This window comes from Nansenia antarctica (assembly GCF_963989245.1).
Source record: "Nansenia antarctica genome assembly, chromosome: 20".
NCBI classification, from domain to species: Eukaryota; Metazoa; Chordata; class Actinopteri; order Argentiniformes; family Microstomatidae; genus Nansenia; species Nansenia antarctica.
The window spans coordinates 19,101,259-19,112,115 of NC_137693.1; positions in this window are offsets into that span (position 1 = coordinate 19,101,259).

The window sequence follows — 10,857 nt, forward strand, 5'->3', positions numbered from 1 at the left end:
AATTCTTCACTCTCTTTTGAATGAACACAGATGACCAAGGTGAAGCTTGACATCACGGGTCGGAAGATTGTGAAAATAATCGCCGACACGGCCATAGAGGTCCTCCTCCCGACTCTTCAGCGGGTCATAGAGATGAGTGAGGTCAGGGAGGCTGCAGTCTCTCAGAGTGGGTCAGGGCTCTCCTCCACCACCTCCACTGAGTGGAAGACCAGCACATCAAGGTCTTCCTCTGCGAGGTAGGCTATAATGACTGCTATGATCATAACATCACAAATAACTTAAATCAGGGGGTAAACCCACACTAAGCTCTTTTTTTACGTTGTTTTGTTTTAGAACCCAATGTTTGTTGCACAGTTAAAGTGTTGGACTTTATCAATGCTGATAATACAATGGTTTTTGTTGGTGATGAAATGTTTTGGCCATAGACAAAATACCAACAATAATCAGAATGAGTAACAACGTACTGTAAAAAGTCAAATCTCTCTCCACTACATCAGAGTCTGATGTGAGCCACCAACTCTTATGCTTTTATCCCCCAGGGATTGATAAAGTTGCATTCGATTGAATTGAATGTCATATTTGTCTTTATTTTGAAGTTCCCAGACTTTGAGGCAGTGTGTGTCCGGAGGATCACCCCCCCTGGATGATCCACTCCAGGTCCACTTTGGGATCACAGAGGACACCGTCCTCCAATCACTGGGCTCTGTCTCCTCTGGCTCATTTGATCTGACCAGACCTGTGGTGAGAGACGTCCTGAAGCAGGTGAACTCTGACGTCTCCTTGATAATCTCCTTATCAAGGTCAGATAAGTCCACCCCGATAGTCTGCGACAGGGACACCACCATGTCCGCGGCTAGGAGGATGTTGCACGTGGTGTGCACCAAGCTCCGGGAGTTGGGGATCACCAAACCATTGGTGCCAAAGGTCAAGGTCACGACCTCTAAGACCGACCTGGGGCCAGTGGCGGCAGACGTCATGACTGCCATCGTTGAGACGGTGGAGTCATGCAGCTCAGCTGATCAGGAGGGCGTGCAGGGAGCAGCTGACATGCTCAGACAGTTGGCAGAGAAGATCAGCACGATCAGCTCTGTCTCTGATGAGGACGGATCCTCTGCTGGAGCGCCGGGTAGACGCGTGTCCTCCTCTCGCAGTGTGGGACACCTCAGGAGTGTGAAGAGTGAGGAGTTTCACTCCGAAGCCACCAAGGCCGTGAGTGCAATTCTGTGCCGGAATAGCTCTATATCTATAGATATAAACACGGAGGAGGCCTCAGGCATTGTTGATGAGTTTGTGGCAGACATAAGGTCTATCACTCACTCAGCTGGGTCTGGTGCTGCAAAGGAGGAGTCTCTGCCTGTTGCCCTGACCCTAGTTCAGAGGCTTCAGAGAAGGCTGAGAGCGTTTTACGCGCGGCTGGTGTCTTTTAAAGGCACAAGCCAGAAGAGTAAACTGCCCTCAGACCAGGATAGATTCATCCATGGATCTACTCTGGTAAAAGCGGAGTCTTTTCGCAGTGAGCCTATGTTTCCATCCAACTCACTGGTTGGAGTAGAGCTGCGTAGAAGTCAGAGTGAATGCTCTCGACCCATGCTGGCTCTCCAGAGCCCTCCGGTGAGCCAGCTCGAACTCGACCGCACCACCAAAGAGGTTCTGAGCGAGATTCTCGTCTCTTATAAGACAGAAGACGAGAAGACAGCCTCCGCTGGACCAACGGCGTCTGATGAGTCCCTTGCTGCCTGCGAGTTTGTGGACAACATGGTAACATGGTTAATGGAGTACTCCTCCTCCTCATCAGAGAGTTTGTGCGTGTCTCCGAAGGCAGTCGTGAGCGAACTGTCCAAGGAGGACTTCCAGAGTCAAGCCACTGAGAAAGTGAGGGATGTTCTCATGAGATCAGAGAGATGCTCCCTCAGTTCTTCCCACCACTCTGGGTCAACTACCTCCTCCTCTCTGTCACCTGCCAGTGCTGACTCGTCAGCATTAGACCTCGTCGGCATGGTTGTGAACAGTGTGAAGAGCCTGTTCCAGGACGAGGAGTCCTCAGCTGGTCCCAGTGTGCTGCCCACACACACTGAGGCCTCTGAGGTGTCCGAGGCTGGTGGGCTTAGTGCTGTGTCGGAGCTGAGACTGTGGTCTACAGCGCAGTCCATCTGCAGAGATCTGAAGAGGAAGCTGAAGGAGTTCTTCACTCGGCGTGAGATGCATGCCACTGAGCAGAGTGCATCGATGGCTGAGGCTAGAGACAGCATTAGCCAGATCCTGGTCGCCATTCAGGGTGACATGGTGGCACAGTCAGGGAAAATGGAGACCTCAGGGGAGCTACAGCAATGCCACAGTGCTGTAGGATCTCTGCTGGAGAATGTAGAGAGGGTGTGTAGTGAGGGTAGTCTCACATGTCAGCCTCCCACAGAGCTTCCAGCAGAAAGCAGTTTCCCTGTCGTCAGAAGCGCGACCTTCGATCGCACCTCTGACGAGTCTGTGCTGGAGGATTCCGTCGATGATTCCAAACAGCGGATGGCCGACGTGGTGCAAGTCCTGATGGACCACATGGACCCACTGGTTCTTCAAGAGGTCACCTCTCTCGGAGCTGACCTCACCAGACGGGAGGAGCTGCTGTCCCAGGGGGGGATCCGCACCCTGACCCTCGCCCTTGTGGACAGACTCCTGGAGCTGATGTCACTCCACAGCAGTCTACCAGTGGCCGTTGGGACCAGTGTGTCGGACAGTGTTCTGTACAAACGGCCACCGGCAGAGAAGCGTGCATTGGTGTGCAGTCAGGTGGTCTCCGCCTATGCGGAGGAGTCGGTGAAGCGTTTGCTTCTTCAGCTGTTCGTCCCTCCCTCATCATGGAGCACGGGGGTGGAAGCTTCCAACAGCAACGCCCCGACCAGAGTCTCCAGCCACAAGAGCCTGCTGTCCACCAGCTCTTCTGAGATCTACAACGACACAGTGGATCTGTTCTCCCGGGCCCTGGTCAACCAGGTCAACCAGGTGATGGCCCTCTCAATGGGATCCGACACCTCCACAGCCTCGGTCACACAGCCTCAGAGGGATGCTAGTGGGAAGAAGAAGGAAGGGAAATTCAGCAAATTCCTTTCAACGATGAAGCGCAAGCTCAAGGTAAAACAGAAAATATACAGTGAATTTATAAGAGGGCCACATTCCATATAATTTCACATTAAGGAAGTGTAATGTAAAGGTAAAGTCTTACCAGTTTATCATAAAACAGCAGACAAGCTATGCATTGTTGTTGTAGGAATAATGGGGTTTTAAGAGATATGTTCTGTCATTGATTCTTCTTCTGTAACAACTGATATAGTGCAAGAGGACCAACCGGGTAGGTGTCCAGCCTCCAGCCCCAGGACAGGAGGACATCAATGATGGTGTCCAGCCTCCAGCTCCAGGACAGGAGGACATCGAGGTAAGTATCCAGCCTCCAGCTCCAGGACAGGAGGACATCGAGGTAAGTATCCAGCCTCCAGCTTTAGGACAGGAGGGCATCGAGGTTGCCCACGACGATGGACACAGCAGAGGTAAGTCAACATGTAGAACACATAGACCTAGGACATACTTACCAAACGAATGAAGTACTCTATTCTGTAGCTATAGGCCTGGTGAAGCTCATATGAACTCTCTCTCCTCTCTCTAGCGGCCAGCCCAGTGACAGCTGAGACAACGCCTTGTGAGGAGAGCGGAGCTTCAAAGAAACAGAAGCGTTCCCTCTTCCAGAGGATGCTGAAGAGCTTTGGGCTGCTGAGCTGCTGTCGGGGGACGGAGGCCGTCTGCCTGGAGACCCTGTAACCATCTTCACAACGATGGACACAGCAGAGGTAAGTCAACATGTAGAACACAGACCTAAGGACATACTAACTAAACTAATGAAGTATTCTATTCTGTAGCTATAGGCCTGGTGAAGCTCATATGAACTCTCTCTCCTCTCTCTAGCGCCCGGCACAGTGGCGGCTGTGACAACTCCTCCAGAGGACGCTCACAACTGCAAACAGCCTTGGCCGGAGCTGCTTTCCACCGTGAATAAAAAATGTGCATTCTATTCCTTTTGCTTGTGCATTTTTCATATCTTATGAACTTGTTATGCTGAAGATTGTGTAACTAGATAAGTGATCTTAAATATCATAGCTAGAAGCAACTGCGATTACGGCAACAAATATAGTAGCTAAGCATGTTTACAGCTATGCCTGAGGCAATATCCCAATAGAAATGTAATCATAACAAGAATCATATACAAGAATCATAACAAGAATCATGTACAAGACATATAATGAATCATTAGAAATATTGGCTCCTGCACAGACTCCTCATCGCTTAGTGTGTGTGTGTGTGTGTGTGTGTGTGTGTGTGTGTGTGTGTGTGTGTGTGACTGTGTGTCACATGACATATGCCATGTCTGCAGTCTGAATGAGCTTGGATTAATGTTAAATGTTCTATTTTTCATTCCTACTGCGAGACGGTAGGAAGGAGAGAAGGATAAATGGACAGGGGAAGAGAGAAAGAGGGAGAAGAAAAGAATAAAGGATGGGAGGGGGGGGGAGGATAGAATGAGAGGTAGGTATCTCAGACTACAAAGGCAAACCAAGTAACATGGTGCATATTGAAGCCTCCCTTCAGGGGAAACTGAATACCTTCATTAACACCATAGCTGATATGAGGGCCCCCTCTGTACAGGAGGACTGTGTGCTCTCACTATCTGTGGCAGACATGAGTAAAATCTTTAAGCGAGTAAACACCCACGCACAGCAGCCGGCCCAAATGAGATTACCCGGTCTCATCCACAGAGCATGCGCAGACCAGCTGGCACATCCTGCACATCTGTGGGGCCATTCTAGGTCTCGAGACAGATTAACCCATCTACCTACCGACTGCAGCCCCCCCAGATCATTGAGATTTTCCATCTTCCCGGCTCAAAGTGATGAGGACACGTCCCTTTTTCTTCCCCACGCCTGCACCTCCCCACGCCTGCACCTCCACCCCCCCGGCTGGTCTACACTGTCCGGTGTCTGCTGGATGCTCGTTGGGGCTGTGGGGGCCTTCAATACCTGGTGGACTGGGAGGGTTACGTCCTGAGGAGCGTTCTTGGGTGCCTGGCTGGGATGTCCTTGATCCGGGACTCATCCGGGACTTCAATCGGCTTTGTGGTGGTCGTCCTGGCTCCTATGGGAGGGGGTACTGTCACGGTTCCACCTGGACACTAGAGGAGAGACCGATTCATGGACTGATAAGCACACAGGTGCATCTTATTGTTTAATTAAGATTAACTAACCCTAAACGCTTCTGTTTTTGCTCCAATTTTTCACCAGTTTAAATCAGAGACCTAAGACTTTTTCTATGCCTAAACAAAAGGGCTATTTCTCTCAAATTGTGTTCACAAATGTGTTTAAGTCTGTGTTAGTGAGCGCTTCTCCTTTAACAAGATAATCCATCCACCTGACAGGTGTGACATATCCAGATGCTGACTAGACAGCATGATTATTGCACAGATGTGCCTTAGGCTGGTAACAATAAAAGGCCACTCTAAAATGTGCAGTTTTATCACACAGCACAATGCCACAGATGTTGCAAGTTTTGAGGGAGCGTTGCCTCTCTAGCGTCCTGGTTTCCTAGGTTGAGACCGAGTGTTTTACATTTTCGAAAGTTCGTTCCTGTCTACCCTGTGGATTATTCTAAGTAAAGTGGACTTTGCCTTTTAACTGCAATGCCTCGTCTGGTTCCTCTCTGCCCCTGGATCCTACACCTCACAACCTTTGGCATACTCATGATACACTGAAAATAGTCCCTTCACATCGACTCAAAAAGGCGGCTTTTCTTCCTCGGGCGGCTGAGGACATTTTCCATGGCACCTAAGCTCCTCGCCAACATCCTGTCTGTCTGCATCACCGCCTGGTATGGCAATTGCACCACTCAGGACTAGGGATGGGAATCGAGAACCGGGTTGTATAATCATGTTTATATACATGGCATGAATTAACATTCATTTGAATGAATTTCAAAAGATGAAAATGACAATGTTAGTTAATGAATATCTACTGTCATCATCACTTAAGTTAGCAACAGAAAGCTAGGTCAACGTTATTGTTAACACGATAACGTACAATTGTTGGCACCACACACTGTTACTGAGGGTAAATATCCTATGCTAATAATATTAGTGCCACGCAGGCAGGCATAGCAGATTTTCTATTTGATCTAAGAACCCCTAAATGAAAACGAATGCTGTACAAATATTCTCCCATTTCATCCATTTTAGATGTTTACAGACAGACTGTTGCTACGGATAGCTTTAAAGCTACAGCCAGCTGCTCGAGCTTATTTTATTTATGTTCAAATGTTATGTTCAGATACACTGAGACTCAAGATAATAAAAAACAGCTGCATTGACGCTGAAAACCTGTGTATGCCTACTTTTTTCTACACAGAGAATTCGATCAGGAATCAGAAAGCCCAACAAAATCAAAGTTCAAAGGTCAAAGGTTCATCCCGCTCCTGTCTGGTAGATGCTACCAGAGAGCCCAGCCTGACATAGATTACAATAGATGATATTATTGCACATAGCTGTATTTTACAGTGCCTGAAACCCTTATATTGTAATGTTATGTTTTGTCATAATCTATTGCTCTTTAATATTTGTACTTATTGTAACAATACATCACGCAATTTAGTTAGGGTCTATTTTAGCATGCAGGAAGATTTATTGTATGTACATTTTGTATAACATTGTTGAGCCCCCGTGTGAACCAAGCATCTCACTGCATTCAGTGTATGTGACAATAAAGAACTTTGAACTTGAGGTAGGTAGGGAAGGAAGGAAGGAAGGAAGGAGATACAGTAGGGAGGGAAAGGGAGTACACTCTGTCTGTACTCTCTGTCGATTCCCAATGGAATACCCTGGCCTACCTTCCTAAGTTTCTAGCCTCTGCTCTGTTCTCCATACCAAACAAGTTCACTGTGTAACACTGTTTCTGTCTCTCAGTTTAGTGTTCAGCTAGGACCAAAACAAGTTTAGCTGTCACATCCTTGAGTCTCTGGGTGCTTCATCATCATCATCATCATCATCATCATCATTCATCCTTAACCACCACCTTCATCATCATACATTATAATTATCATCATTCATCATCATCATCATCATCATCATCATCATCATCATCATTAGTCTTCCTTCATTGAAGTGTACAGGGTGCATGCAGGTTAGGCTGTCATGGCTGAGTTAGGGTTAGGTGAATATTTTAATAGCCCTTATGTCATCATTGGAGTAGAGTTACTGTAACTCCAAAATAGGAGGTTTTGTAGTTTCAAGGCCAGAGAGGTGAGGGCTAGGTGGTGGTGGTTGTGGTGGTAGGGGCGGGGAGGAAAGCCTATACTGTATTCATTCCAGAGTAGTTTGGATTGTCCTTGTCTCTGTCCTTTTCTGTTCATGAGCAAATTACCTGAGAGGACTTGATAAGGAAGCCATGATATGTAGAAATGGGAAACGGTGAAAGGGACTCAATTATAATGGGAGCATGCCTATGTTCCCCGGGTCCTATGTTCCCCGCTTCCCCGCTTCCGAAAAAGGGTTATATGTTCCCCGTTTTTTGTTGTTGTTGTTGTTGTTGTTGTAATTATTTAAAAAACAACATACACAAATACATAATCATACTGTTTTTTATTTATTTTTTATTTTTTATTTTTTATAAACAACATACACAAATACACAAATACATACACAAATACATAATCATATGTATCAATGTCAATCATATGTATCAATGTCAATATCAATATCAATGTCCTGAGGTTGATACACTAATGTATGCTGACGACACTGTACTATTTTGTACATGGTCAGACCAAGACGGAGGTAGCTGCTGTACTTACCAAATCTATGGCTCAGGTGACTACATGGTTGAACCACTGTCGTCTCCAACTTAATGTTTCCAAGACGGTCAGCATGTGTTTTACCAAAACAAACCGTTCTGCTGAAGAAGCATATGTCATTATCTCAGGGGAACAACTACAAGTTGTGAACGAGTTCAAATATCTTGGGGTGCTGTTAGATTCCAACCTCACTTTTAAGGCACATATCAAAAAGGTCTGTAAAATTGTCAAGTTCAATCTGTCCAACTTCCGCTTTTTAAGGGACTACATGTCAACAGAGGCAGCTACCATGTATGTCCACGCCATGATCTTCACACACATCAACTACTGCATAACAAGCTGGTCACAAGCAAATCCCACAACCTGCCTGGTCAGTTAGAGCTTAAAGAATTAGGCACCTTTAAATCATTTAGAAAGCACCTAAAACAGTGGATGATCAACACACACACCTGCCAACATTGAAATGTCCTGTCCTATACCTGTATGTCATGTGTACCGCCTGTCTGTGTACTGCCTAACATGTCTTACCTGTACAGTCTGTGTGCTTGTTTTTAGTCTGCTTACCATGCGTATATCTTGCTTGCTTTTAGTCTGCTTACCGAATATGTACCCTCCCTTTAACCGCCTATGATTAATGTATGCTCTTTTAACCCTCTGCTTATATGTACCCTCCTTTTAACCGCCTATGATTAATGTATGCTCTTTTAACCCCCTATGTTATGCCCTTAAGCTAAATGCTTGTCCTGTCTACTTTTTTGTGCCTAGGTCTACCTATATTTTATCTTTTAAATGTACTTTTTTCCTCCAGGGAGCCGTATACAACATCATGGCATAGGGACTGCGGATGAAAACTAGCTTTCGGGCTAACTCTGGCGTATTTACAATTTATTTTTGTTTTATTAATATGCACTGTCCCTTGAATAAATAAATGAATCTGAATCTGAAATCTGAAATTTAAAAAACAACATACACAAATACATAATCATATGTATCAATATACATAATATATATTATGTAATAATCAATGTCATAGTATTGTCTCAGCATTTTATATAACTCCCTAGATAGATCATTTTCGAGATGGAATTGAAAATCTTATATTCCTAAAAGAACACCAGTGATATATATATATATATATATATATATATATACACATTACATATTTTTCTATATTTTTGTCAAACGGAATCAAATAAATACAGTAGAGATATCAATCCAAAATATAGGCTTTTATAGCAACCAACTCCAAAAAATAGACTATGTTTGTGCATACATAATAACAATAATAACAATAACAATATTTAGGCCAATAACAATAACAATAACATAATAATAACAATAACAATAATAATAATAACAATAACAAAATTAGGCCAATAACAATAATAATAACAACAACATAGGCCAAAGTGCTATCAAAATAAATGTGGAAAAATCAAAAAATCAAAAAGATCTAGCCCATACGGACGCTACGGCTGACAGCCCTCCAGTACGAAGCCAGATCTCTGAGGCCCTGCATATACTGTCCTTTCAGCCTCAGTAGACGGGCCTCAAGCAGCACAGAGACACACTAAATATCAGAGTGCAACATTGTCCCCTGAAACATACAAGTGTATTATATCAATGTGTTTCTATGCAGTATCAATAGCATCTAATTTAGATTTTTTATTTTAGTTGTTTATCTAAAGAAAATAATATTTTAAAATAATGAATTATCTAAAATAATAAATTAAAAACAATCTAAATGATATGCTATTATCAATAGCATACCCCTTTTATAATTAGCATACTGAATTTCATTCTCAGATTTGATATAAAGACTATCAGAGTTGGGTCATTTGTGGAGACAACCCCAACCCAACTCAACCCAACCCTACTTGGTGAAGACAGGAACCACAGGCCACCGGTGAAAATCACAGGCTTATGGGCTACCATGTCAGGTAAAATAGTCTTACTGAAAGACCTTGTATAAAAAATATTGATGGGAATCTATAGCCTACCTTAATACTTGATGTCTTTTATTTTCAGAGAATCCACAGCTCCTGTTTGAAGGGACCGTGTTCCTGCCACTCCACAGAGAAGATCCCCTGACAGGCTGTGAAGAGTACAAGGAGGGAGCAAAGCTTCTCTTCCCACCCTCAGCCATCACTGACACCCTCCTGTTCCTACATCATAAATGTTTTTGGGAACCACGCCAACTTGTTGGGATAGGTATGAATTCAACTGCCACCAATGGGCAATACTGTGAAATTGTTGATAAAAGAGTAGTCCACAACATCAGGAACACATGCTACCTGAAGAATACGTTTCTCCACTCTCATATGGAGTAACTCTCCCATGTCACACTGTGATGGTGGTCATTGTAGTCTGTCTGGGATGGAGGATGTCAGTGTAGTCTCTTTCAGAAGGACAGTTTAGTCTCTCTGTGGTGGAGGGGAATCTTGGGGGAGTTGTTACACAACACATTCTTGTTTATTTATTTATTTGTATTTTAAATAATTAGAGCAACCTGGTCTCACACGGCAGACGTCAGAATTCGACGTTTACGGACAAACGTCGAATTCTGACGTGAGATCGCATCCAAACGTCGAATTCCGACGTGACATTTGCATCCAAACGTCGAATTCCGACGTGACATTGGGGTATCATAGCGCAGGATTCTCTCGGGATTATTCCATTTTGAATTGCACTTGCATTAATTAGTTAGGCCACATTTAGGGTTAGGGTTAGGGTTAGGGTTAGGGGAATAAAAGGCCCTGCTTGCCCGAAGGCTCGCAGAATGCACGGGCACACTAATCTTTTAGTTTTTTTCTCTACTTTCAGATCTTTGTTCAGATTATGTCGTCGACCATCCATAATCCAAGGATCTCCGGCTTCAGAATTTCAGTACGTATCCAGGTAAGCACCCATTTTAACTGTATTTTTTATTTTATTTTTAAACTTTTTTCAGGTTCTATCGGATCACAGGTAAGTGTTTATTTCCTT